This window comes from Limulus polyphemus, unplaced genomic scaffold (genome assembly GCF_000517525.1).
Source record: "Limulus polyphemus unplaced genomic scaffold, Limulus_polyphemus-2.1.2 Scaffold972, whole genome shotgun sequence".
Classification (NCBI taxonomy): Eukaryota; Metazoa; Arthropoda; class Merostomata; order Xiphosura; family Limulidae; genus Limulus; species Limulus polyphemus.
In genome coordinates, this window is record NW_013666582.1 from 4,529 (window position 1) to 17,957 (window position 13,429).

The following is a 13,429-nucleotide window of genomic DNA, read 5'->3' on the forward strand; positions in this document are numbered from 1 at the left end:
TTTCAGCCTAGTTTCTTTTTCGGCTTCAATGCGAGCTTTTTTTCGGCCTCGAGAAGTTTATTTTCTCTTTCAGCTTCAATACCAGCTTGTTCTTTCTCTTTTTCGGCTTTGATACGAGCTTGTCCAAGCTCGATTTGTTTGAGTTTGAGCTAGATCTCTAATTTATCTTTATCACTTAACCCCGATTGGCTAGTAGGGACACTAGACTATTCTTCTAATACTTCCTCAGGCAACAAATCATCATCGACTAGTTCGGATTTGGTGTTTTCAGAATAGAAGTCCGGAAAAATTCTAGAATTTTGTAAATTTGAAATATATGTTGTAAGAAAGTGGGATATATTGTTTTTGCGTATGTTTATAAACATATGTTGACATTTGTGGACTGCCTGTATTAATATTGCACCATGTTAGCAAATATTTTATTAGAAGAAGAAAAAAACCGTTTTTTCTTTCTTTATAAAACATTTATCCATGAATAAGGCTCATTTAAATACTTTCTAACTGAGAGCTGTATTTCAATATTTTTCTGCCTGAAGTTGAACAAAAGGACAGAAATTGACGAAATGTCAGAGATGGGTGTTGCATTAAAGAAAATATTCATTAGAAAGTATTAATGTTACTTTTCTTTTCTTTTTCTTCCCAATCTGAGGGTCGCGGGTTCGAATCCCCGTCCTACCAAGCATGCCCGCTATTTCAGCCGTGGGGGGCGTTATAAAGTCACGGTCAATCCCACTATTCGTTGGTAAAAGAGTAGCCCAAGAATTGGCGGTGGTTGGTGATGACTAGCAGCCTTCCCTCTAGTCTTTCCCAGCTAAATGAGGGACGGATAGCGCAGATGGCCCTCGTGTAGGTTTGCGCGAAATTCATAACAACCAACATAATAAGTATTATAGCACCTACGTATGTCAAGCCTTCTGTATTCGCATTGGTAAAGAAACTTCAAAATCAACGTTGGGTACCGGCGAGACACGGTAAATATTAACTATTTTAACAAGATCAAACTTATAGCAGTTGCTACTAAGGTTTTGACAACGTTTACTTAGTTGAATGGCATCATGTCCTTTGTAACAATCAGGGTTATAAGAGGCCTGTGTCAAGTGACAAATTAATAATTATTATTAAACAGTCTTGGGTATTCGTTCCCATCAGTGCTAGAATTCAGGAGAACGACGTTTCATTGTTAAAATAAATATCAATTTCGTCTCCCTTGTTAACAAACAATGCGCATGGGGGATCGTTTCGAGAGTGAGATTTCACTAACTGACTTAACCCTAATGGAAACACGTGTGTACAGCTACAGTCGTATTGATTCTCCATGTACTAAATATCTTCATCAATCATTGGTCAAGTTGGTTTCTAGTTTACTTTGTTTCATGTACAGTTATTGGTGAATTTTTAATTGGACCTAATTAGCGACTGATCAACGAAGTTATTAAGTTTACAATCGATTTATATATATGAGAGTACCAATATCATTTATCATTATTTCATCATATTTATGGATTAGAATTCGAACCCTGGTTCACATACAAACAACAAATATTTTACAGCAAATTAGAAAAAAAAATCCTCTTAAATGAAAGAAAAAGTCACGTTTAATGAAAATTGAAAGCAAGATAGTATTTTGAGATTTTTAATAAGGGGTGACTTTTGTCATTCGTGTATTACTTAAAATTTCGTGTATAAATATCGAATAATTAAATAATCATTATATTTTTATAAAGTATTTATTGATTTTGAAAACATTGTAGGACCTTAGGAAAAATATATATTTGCACTAGAATACTTTGAAAGTGTTCAACGAACGCTCACTACCAAGTTTTTTTAATCAAACTATACGTGTTAAGCTTTCCCTTTTTTTCTTTTTTTTTGCTTATCGGAAGGTAATAAACTCGTTGAGTGGTGACTGTGCCCTCTGGCGGACTCCAGAGGATATTCGCTTTGTGTAATCTGTGCTGCTTTTCGTTTCATTTGAGTTGTAGCAGCGGTTCGTGGTGAAGATCAGGTTGTTTTTTGGGGTAAGTGGTGAATATACGTTTACTAAAGTTTATATAATTTTAATATTTTAGATGTTAATGTAAAGAACAACAACTACGAAGCCCTCATATTAACTATTTATTTAAGTGTTGTTAATTAAATAGCTGAGGCGACGGTACTTTCATTCTAAGCATGTATCTGTGATTTCAATACGTGGGGGGTAACGAAAACCTCGTTCTACCGTACTTCAAGGCCATCGAGAGGTCACTGGCGGTGGGATAGCCTTTCTTTTAGTACCGTGTTGCATAAATGGAATATCATCTCTGAAGTTTTATTGTACATATTTGAAGTTATTGGCGCTAATACGGTTTACATGCTGTACCTAAGGGTTTCTTTAAATTTGATAATTAATAACGTTAATAAAACTGTTTTAAAAAAATCCTTGCTTAATATTTCTGACATTGAATGGTGCAGAACTGAAAAGTATAGTATCTTAGTCTTACTCTTACTGAGATATGCGTGTCGTGGCGAATTGCAGTTACAGTGATAGGAATATACTATTCCAATAGTAATATATGGGTTCATATTTCTCATATAAACTGAATACTGCTTTTGTGTTATTGTTTTATTTAATAAAAGTCCAGTTTTCCGTAATTTAAATGAACTGTCCAAAATACGAATAACGGAAATTTGCAGAGAATGGTAAGATTATATTTTATAAAAGTCAACAGCAACTACACATAACTTTTCATTTTTCTTGTACCTTTCTAGACAAACTGGCGCATCACAGTCTTCCCAAGTGTAACCTTTACATTAATTTTAATAACTAAGGGCCATCGAATTCATATTGGAAACGTTGTTTACAAAACTTTATGGTGGTTGTAAAGAACATATTTCAGGGACAAATTTTTAACCGATCGAATGACCGTACCCTAGATAAAAGTACGTTGAGATGACCGTGAGAAAAAAAAAAAGGCTCAGCTGAGTGCAACCTGATGAACAGATATTTGTTTTCCTAGATTATATTAACGGTTATATATTTTATAACATTTCAACCACACTGCATTTGCTATCTTCAGTGCCGACGAGGCCTTTCGCATAATACTAGGGCTCATCAGGCCAACTAGGATACGATATTTATATCACCAATTGTATGAACAATGACTTTTATGTTATGAAGTATAATTCTTATTACTTTTACTTAAGTCGGATTTTACGGTAAGGATTAATAACAGTATTTTTTATTTAGAATACTGCTTATTTACCTTATTTGAATTAACTTTGCTATAATTCACAAGCACTGGCGAACCAGTAATCTAGTGTTCTTATCTTCTAAGTTATTGTGTAAGTGTTCAACTATTCGGGGTAGATTTTCCCACTTTGATATGCCTTGTGCGACTCCAAAGATTGTAGTAACGAAACAATAAATTATCAGTATTGTATTTATATAAGCAAAATAAAGAACCTGTACGGTTTATTCCAAGCTTACTGCACAAGTTAGTGTGTTTCCAGGAGAATATAACATGCATTAGTCATATACATATACAACTTATCCTACTTAACTTAATTACAACTTCGTAAGTAGTTTATCATGTTATTAAACGTTTCTATTACACTGTCCTTGTTAGAGACAGTATTAAGTACTTTTACGTCACTGTTAGGTTTGTGTACAAATACTTGAGGATTGAACCTTACTCATCTCCTCCTAGTTTTAGGGGTCACTTCCGGTTGAGTTGATATAGGACCGCATGATCTAAGGTTAGTCATGGGTCACTATATCAGCTTGTGACGTCAGCGGGGCACTTGACACATTACCCTCAGTTACTGGGGCACTATCGTCGCTACTAACTGGGATTTCCACTGTTGTTATTACTTCATCGTCTAATACCACATTATCCCAGAAAACCAATGTTTTGGAATTACTCCCATTTCCTTTTGTAGTATTTTAATAAAAATTACCATTGTATGAGTGGTTCAGTCTGGAAAATTGGTCAGCAAAACCTGTTTTTTTTTATATTATAGTTTCACATTTATTTATTGTCATTCTTCTTTAAATGAGTTCATTTATATAATATACACAAGAACACATATGCACTTAGATGTATCTACCAGTTGATTCTGAAGTCTTTTGACAGGTAAATCATTCCCAAATGGAGAGATACGAGAAAATGAGGCTACCCTGTAGAATGTTACAGGGGTTATTAAATGTCAGGTTCAAGGTTTTGTTCTACGAAACTTTTATTGTTATACATCATATGTCAAAATTTTCGACTGAAGGCATGAAACATTTTTAAAACAAAATGGCCAAAATCACTCTTCAAACATTTCAACAGTTGTGGACATAGAGATGAGGTGAACATCCTGACAGTATTACGAAATTATGGCAGATAGTTAATAGCTGTGTTTAATGTGCTGCCCAAGTGTGGCAGATGCCAGTACGGTTGCTCACGTGACGACTATGTCTAAATGAACTTGATTTTGTGATTTGTTCTGTATTTCGCACAAATTTACTCGAGAGCTATCTGCGCCAGAAGTGACAGACTAGAGGGAAGGCAGCTAGTCAACACCACTATCACGACTGAAAGGGGGCGAAGATGTTCGGGGACAGGGATTCCAACACGCGAAAATGAGCCTGTAGTACGCAGCCGCAGACACACAGTTCTTTTCATCTGATGTGAAAAATGACGTTCACTTGTAAGCCGTTAGTCGTACAATTTGACACCAGTTAGAACATTTTGGTAGCATTAGTATAATAGGACCATACTGAACTGTTCTACAACTGAATAATATGTCATTATTTAGATTATTTGGGGACAGCTTATGTTCTACCTTATGTAGGGTGACATTCAGTTTATTTTCTACCATATGTAGGGGACATTCACAGCTAATTTTCTACCATATGTAGGGGATATTCACTATTTATGCTCTACCATATGTAGAGGGCATTCAATTTAATACTTTTTAACATTTTGGACTCTTCGAAAGTGTAATAACCTGCTTAAGCAAAAGCTTCTGACCTTCAACTACAAACCTAGGTTTCTGTTCGAACCTTCGCTATGGTTTTATTTCGATCTTCTGTGACAGAACTCCATATACCTTGTAACAAATGTACTCGAAGAGTGAATTTGGTAATTGTTTCACTTGTAGCGTTTGTACCTCGGAAAATTTAGGTGTATAATGTATACTAGATGTACTTGCGCAGGGTCCCGGAAAGTGTTCTGTTACAAGAGTAAATAAAACCAAAATTAAGAGTAACAAATATTTTTATTTCTTGCTTTTCAAGTTCATATGTCATACTGTGTTGTGTCCTACAGAGTGCATAATTCTTCTCGTGATTCATGGCATGCGCACATTTTGCTGATGTCACGACGTCAAGTGTCCCTCACTTGACGTCGTTTTAGTGTCTACTGACTGATTGGCAGACAACACACTAAATTGTTAAAACATGACCCCTCGAGGCGGCCTTCGGTCCCCTTTCGTAGAAATTACTCGAATATCCCAAGAACATGACCTTGAAGATGACCTCATTGATACAATCACAGGATAAGGCCACACACCTCAACCCATAAATACTACGAACAATTGTTTCTTTGCCTCTTCATTTCTGAGCTATCTGCCCATCAACTGACCTCTGACTCAGCTGTTGTATAATATTGATGCATAATTTCTCCATTCGAAACTTACATTTCGTAGGAGTAAACAAATAATATCGTTGATAGTAGAAATTTCAAGGGAACCCTTTGTTTTTGTATAGCGTGTTTCGTATGTTTTCAGTACTTTCATTTTTTATATACATGGAAGAAGAACTCTGTACAAATTTGATGAAGATCTTTGAAAACCGTGGTAGAGCGAAACTGAGTTTTCAGAAAATTTAATATGACACTCGAGCTATTCTTTCTTGCCAAACGTCACGTAAATTCACAAATGGCCTCGAGTAATTTCTAGTGGATTTTTTCCTTTATACCCATTTGTGTGTGTAGACGACTTAAAAAACATGGTTGACCTATTTCGTTAAGCTGAAGTGCATTTTAGAAGTGGGCACAGGTAAACCGATGTTTATAGGTAAGACGCAAGGACGTGACACCTATTTTATTTATGTGCAGAAAAAACGAATTTGTTCAGAGAAGTCAGATTAAGAAGTGAAAACACATTCAAAACATTTATCGAGTAAAATACTAGTTTGGTAATATCGGATAAACAAATTAACTTCTGCGTGATGCGATCCTTTATCTATTGACAGCAGTGTATAAGAATGAGGAATCTGTATCCCCCCTAACCGTGGATATGTATGTGTGTGTGCGAGCGCCTGCGCATGCGTGCACAAATACTTGTCATTTAGTGTTAAACGTCGCTGGATTAATTTCACTAAATATATAGATTATGTAATGAATTTGTTATTATATATATTTATTTTAATATCAACGTTTGTTTAGACTAAGTTTATATTTCAAAACATGCGTAGCTTATAGTGTGCAATATGTATTCCTACCTATTCTCCAAAGTTGTAGAAGATTCTCAAGAGTAAGAATCAATAATATATGTATATACGTAAACGTTTAAGTGTAGTTCAGTATTGTTAAGTAAAACTGAAATTTCAAGAGAGCCTCCACACCGCTATAAATATAACCAACGCGACGCGCCAAAAGAGAGACTATTATTAGTTCGCTATAATCAGTGTGATATAAAACTTCGGAAGCTATAGTTGTGATTTTTATAACACTCTTCAATCGGAAAACTTAAGATATTTAACCAGGAGCATTTACAAAGTTCGAACAGTAGAAATCATTTAACTTCAGTGGATTCTCATCAGACATTAGTATTTTTACGAAAACATTATTCAAATTCACCGTGGAAAACTTAGCGTGTGTGGCTGGTAAATAACGAAGGACAAAGCGTTAAGCGAATTCTACCTACGTCAACTCGTAATTAACTCGCTCATCGTGAACCCTTGATAAGATATCGAAGAAGTTCCAGATTAAAAGGAAGACTTTATATTGCTTGTAAGTTTGTGAAACTTTTGTTCACAAATCATTGTGTGTGTAATAACTGTTATTGTAAATTGTATTGTTCTGTGTATATTAAAACGTATTTGTGTTAAAAAGAAAACTGTGTATCAATCTAGTTGGCAAATATTATAAACTGACTATATATTGGCATTTATTTAAATAATAAATCCAAAGTACAACTTAACTACTTAATTTAAATTATCAGTTAACTCAATTTCAAGCCATTTGAAATTCTAATACGTAATATAATAAATTGGGGGTTCGTGTCCGAGATTTGAATCAGACAAAATTCGATCTAAATTATAATTTAAATCACAACTGAATTTATATTTATTAGTGCCAACAAGATTTGATCATGTCTGATTATCAAGATTTTCTTGTATCACCCTCCCTTAAACAACTAGAAAAATATAACAAAAATGAATTGCTCGAAATTGCCAAAGTTTTAGAACTAGAAGTTAAAAGATCAATGAGAAAAAATGAACTAAAAAGCGTATTATCGAAATTCGATGTCGTGTGTTAATTTAATGAAACAGGTGGCATCTTCCTTTGGTTTCTTCTATTTTGATTCAAACGATTGCAGAAAAACGCACACAAGTGCTCTTACAGTGTATTTTTGTCCTATACAAACATTTAAAAGCTAAATATCAACCGAGAAGAAGGCTCGTGTAAATTGGGAGAAACGTTCGATACCAATCATCAATTTTTGTGTCGGATTAAAACATAACCACATTCGCTTAAAGGTGTAACTAAATCAATTCACAAGATTCGATTTCTCATTCTAAACTCTTATTCTTTTTGATAAATATACGGTTCTATTCAAATAAAGTAACTCAACTTTTACTTGTTAATAGATATTATATTTATGTGGGATATTTTTCCATATAAACTTCCGCTTCATATAATGGAGTTAACTTTAGTAATAGCTAAAAGTTATTATCAACAGATAATTCAGTACGGTTCTTTCCATTGTACTGAATTTTAGTCCCATAGAAGAATTTTGTTCCAAACAATCGTAAAGGAGAGTAATGACTTATAATAAACGGTCCATAGAAAATGTGAGATCAACTTTCTAGTTACTCGAATATGTGAAACGTACTATACGTATTAATATGAAATATCCACCTACCAATATATAAAGCGTATCATATGTACTAATATCGACTTTCAAAATAGCTGAGCATGTGAAACGTACTATAGGTAATAAGAACAACTTTGAATATACCTGAGTGTGTGAAACGTACTATAGTGGTAAGACTAACTTTCGAGGTTCCAGAATATGAGAAACGCTCTATAGGATAGACGATAGCTTTTAAGTTACCTGAATGACGTCACTCTCACTTTCGACCTTGAATGGCTGACATCACTTCACTCACTCACTCCTTAAAAACTCTGATGCTGTAAGAAATATATATATAGCAAGGCAGACGTTTACTAAACGTCCTAGCCGGCGTCTCCTTATCTTCAAGTACGCGACATGAATTTCTCTAAGGGCAATATCAAAGTTTTTCTATATCTGTATTTTCCAAACGTTGTTAATTACGACCTCCTCAGTGAAACAGGAAATTCAATGAAAGAAAGACATAATAATAATTATTATCACGAGAATAACCTAGACGCGAACCTCTCAGAGCGTCATTTCATATACTATGCTAAGTGGTTGTTAGAGGTCGAGTTTTTTTATTATTATTATTTTCTATAGAGATTAAAAATTCATAAAGAAAAAAATTACTCGTGTCCACTGGGCTTAATTATTTAAATAATATTTTGTTTTATACTTTAGTTTTTTATAAAAAAAAATCCTAATTAACATGTGACTTAAAAGCATCTCACTTAATATCTTGAAAGTATGTAAAAACGATGTGTGAAAAAGAAATTTTTTTAAATTATTGATGGGATTTCAAAAGAAATGCATCTGTAGAATTAATAATGTTTTTCCAGTTATAAATGTAACTAGTGTTCCTGTTTTTGTCCTAAATGTGCCAGTAGTGATTGAAAGTACATAGACTGTATGTATACCACGTGTAATGTTTGTTTGTTTGTTTGTAATTAAGCACAAGGCTACACAATGGGCTATCTGTGCTCTGCCCACCACGAGTATCGAAACCCGGATTCTAGTGTTGTAAGTCCGCAGATATACCGCTGTGCCACTGGGGGGCCCACGTGTAATGAAAGACCACCCCACTGAATGATCTATATTAAGCCAGCACTAAAGCTATGAGCTCTGTATATTTTAAAAGAAAAATATCTTGCTCTTCACACATCCTGAATTATTCCTAGTTCATTAAACCATACTTGACAGGTCCAATTGCAAAAGCCTTGGAGGAGTTAGAGAACAAACAAACACACAAACAAATTTCATATAAATTACAGTAGGATGCAATACGTAGGTGTTTAAATCATTCTTAATATCAACATTTTATAGAAGTGTATGCTGGGAGTTTTGTTTATTGTTTCATTATTAGGAAAAGCACATTTGCGCAATTGTGCTTCTACTTTTTTTTCATAACATAATAAACATTACAAATGCAATAAATATACATCAAGATACCAATACCGATAGGAAAGACATACTGTTTTCAAGAATTCTAACAATAATGGTTACAGAGTTCATTCTAATGCTGAGGGATATACAACATTGGTAGTTTTTCCGATATTAGATGGGGGTACACCCCCCCTTGACCTTCATCCTGTATCACTGTGTCAAGTTTGGTGCTGATTGATCAAGAGATGTGGAAGCGTATAAGGAAAAGATGCGCAACCTTATTGACATTTATTTATATAGAAAACAGAAATTATGTTGAATTTTAAATTATGCACTCCGGGTTGACTTGATAATTTGACAATTCCTACAAATGTTCTGTAGTTATTTCCAGTATAACAACATGCTGGCAGTTGCAATTTTAAAAGTGCCGATTGCTTTCATTTATACTATTTATACTTCTGCTACCTAGTGTAATCTAATTGGTGTTTTCAACCAGCACAACACTTTATGCGACACATGTGCCAAACAGCCACGTCAGAGATCCCAAGCTTTAACTACTGACGAGAGGAAATTCAACTGTTATTACTAGATTCTGGACTAACATCATGAATGCACAGTATTTCTCTGGTTCTTAGCATTTGTTCATTTGATGTATTTCTCAAAATAATGGAATCTTGAGCAGTACGTAAAGGTTACAATCTTGTAAGTCACGTTGAAGAATAACTGACTGATTATATGTGGTATTTTGTGCATGCCCTTTGTTATTTTAAAAAATTAAGTGTAACGTGTATGAATTCAACAACCATTTAAATAATCAGCATGATAGTATTCATTTTACCGTTGAAAAACCAATTGCATCCACTCTAACATTTTTGGATACTAAAGTAGTTCATTTAGTGAAATTGTTTGAAAGTAGATGTTATAATAAATCAACATTTACCGGTTTATATTTTCACTTTGATACTTTCCTAACCCTAAGAGTTCAAAAATAATTTAATTCACATTTTAATACATTGTCTTTATAAAATAGCTCTTTTCAGGCTTGGTGGTTAGGGCGCTCAACTCGTAACCTGCGAGTGGCAAGTTCGAATCCCATCACCGAACATGCTAGCCCTTTCTACCGTGGGGATGTTATAATGTGATGGTCAATCCTACTTGTTGATTAAAGTAGCCCAAGAGTAGGCAGTACGTGGTGTTCACTTATTTGTATACATGATTAGCGCACTCCACTTGCAGGCCATGGCAAGGGGTGAAGTCAACGGAAGACTGCCCACGGCCATTTTACCCCACCCACACAAAGCCAATCCCATTATGTTATTATATGACTATTATTCTGTAGAAATTCTATCAAGATGCGTCGCTGTTCGGTCTTTGGATGTAGTAACATATCAACCATAAGACGTGGCAAGACCTTCCTCTGTAAGTATTCTTTTGTAGTTCATTACGTATCAGTTAAATGAATTTTATCGACTTTAATGTACAAAGAACGAGTACTTTCTCTAGTACACGTGTGACAAACAAAGCCTCATCGAAGCATGATCTTATGCTGTTTAATGATTATTAATTTTCATGAATATGTGAAAAAATAATAAAAAAGTTATTAGTTAGTGTTACCCCCTCCCCACTGGCACAGTGGTATGCCTGCAGACTTACAACGCTAGAAACCGGGTTTCGATACCCGTGGTTGGCAGAGCACAAATAATCCATTGTGTAGCTTTGTGCTTAATTACAAACAAACAAACAAATCGTTAGTGTTACTTACGTTTCCATAACAGTCATCATATCTTGCTAATAAATTTCAATTTAATCAGTTAGGTAATCCACTGTTCTTTCATGTACTGGTATCACTCTGCATTTGTCTATATGAACAATTCCTTCATTCAACATCAACAGAATTGGTAACAACTGATGAACAAATATTTATTTTGTATTATAAGAATGGAGGTCGTTCTCCTATATTCTACAAAAAGTAAAATAAATTCCCCCACCGTTTTCTTTGGCATATCGTTATTATCTCGATATTTCTGATTTACAATCAGCATCTAATATACCTTATAATATAATCTAACGGAAGTTTTCTTTTTAATCCAAATTGCACACTTTTTTGTTTTTGTCAACGACTTGAACTAATGTCAGATATTCCTTTCGCATGTGTTCGTGAAACCACTCTTTATACGTGAGAAGTAGTCAATAGAATTACAATATATAATCACCAATCTTTTTCTATGATTGATAATAAAAAAATCCAATATAAAGCATTCGTACAACACTACCTAATCATGTGGCGTGCCACTAATTGGGTGTGGTAAGATGGCGGACGCCTAGTTTCAGTACAGCGCCTGCTATCCACATATACAGATCAGTGGTTGTGTTAACAAGCTGCCTTTCCTCTTGTTCAGTGTTTGAAAACCTTTTCAATACCAGGGACCAGCTACCTGCCTTCCTAAACTATCGCGAACCACTAAATCTGAGGATGCTATAGTAACGTCGAAACATGTAGTGTCGTCAATTTCTTGAAGGCCATAGATAGGCCTAAATAAAATGTTTTTAATTGTGTACCAGTTTAACGTTGAATATGATTTATGGTTTTAAAAACATACCTAATAGGATTAGAAAGTAGAGTTAAGTAACTGACGTTTACAGAAGTAATGATATTTAGTTTAATAAACAATTGCTACGTAGGTTACAGCAGTTCAGTAGCTCAACCTGGTTTATATTATCAACTGCAAAGAATTAATGGTAAGGCAGTTGTTGTATCATCTCATATTAGGAACCACAACTTCATTTAACAACCAGATGTTAACAACCAGATCTGGAGATTCGAAAGTATCTTTAATGTCGTCTTGGTTTTTGTTATTCTAGTGTGATTTTCGAAGAGACGATAGATCAGCACATGCACACACGTACCTGTACGTGTATATAAGATTTAACTTTGTCATATCTTGAACTAGAAGTCAGAACTCTATTGTCTTTTAAAAAAGTATTGCATATTCCGCACCATTTACAACTTACTATACTTACATAAACACACAGTATATAATAAATCTTCCAGCAGTATGGCTAGAATCTGCGCACAAATTATTTATAGAATTATTTCACCTGCGGTACTCCAGGAGATAAACCAAGCACACAGTCACCTGGTGTTGACAATAACAAGCAATTCGTGACCCTGCTTTGTGGAAGGACAGGTGTAGTAGTGATGTTTCATAGGTGGGAAAACGAAACAGACAGGAGACAGCTGTGAAGTTGAAATGAAAATAAACATCTTATGTTTGGGAGAAGCAGGTAGCCGAAGAATGGCTAAACGAACTAATGGAGAACTGGTGTTTAAAGGTAAAAATAATATATGTTGGATTGACATATATAAATGTGCAAGTGAAAAGAAACTGTGTCTAAATAAAGTAGAATAAAAACAGGAACTTTATTTCAATGTAAACTGGAGACTGTTGCTAAGTGTTAACCAAGAAGGAAGATTCACACACGATCAGTAAACTAAGTACATTAAATATAATAAATATAACGTGGATAAAAATTCCACTTGTGCATTTTGGTCTCCATTGTCAGAAGTGAATCTGATTGAAAACGCCAAATCTGCTCTCACATCCAATATTCTCCAGATGCTGGACTAGTTGGATCAGAAAATTAAATCGTAAGTATCTGGAAGTACCTCTGGTCCACGTAACAGCCGTAGACCAGTCCCATATACACAAAACAAAGTAGAATATAATACAACTATCCCATGCAACAATAAATAGCTTCCCTGACTGCATCGTGCTGCAGAAAGTAACATCTAGGGATAAATCAACATATGACATCGACAAAAAAAGTAGCACCTAGAGTGTATTCACTACATATCTGTTTGTTATATCACTCGTCTGGTCCCATGACAGGAACAAATGATGTCTTCGTTAATTATCTGTCAGTTTGTGGTGATATAACAAACAGATATGTAGTGAATACA

General features: G+C 34.5%; 1 protein-coding gene across 2 annotated transcripts in view; it reads left to right on the forward strand.

The window, feature by feature from the left end:
- LOC106461494 overlaps positions 1-13,429 on the forward strand; it is a 77,974-nt gene that overhangs the window by 2,988 nt on the left and 61,557 nt on the right. The window contains exon 1 of one of the 2 annotated variants that reach the window (XM_022388468.1): positions 1,907-2,018. The exons of the other annotated variant lie outside the window; for it this stretch is intronic. The gene's annotated coding sequence lies outside the window, so the exon portion shown is untranslated. Of the gene's footprint in view, positions 1-1,906; positions 2,019-13,429 lie in introns of those variants that run through there. 2 annotated transcript variants of the gene reach the window in all.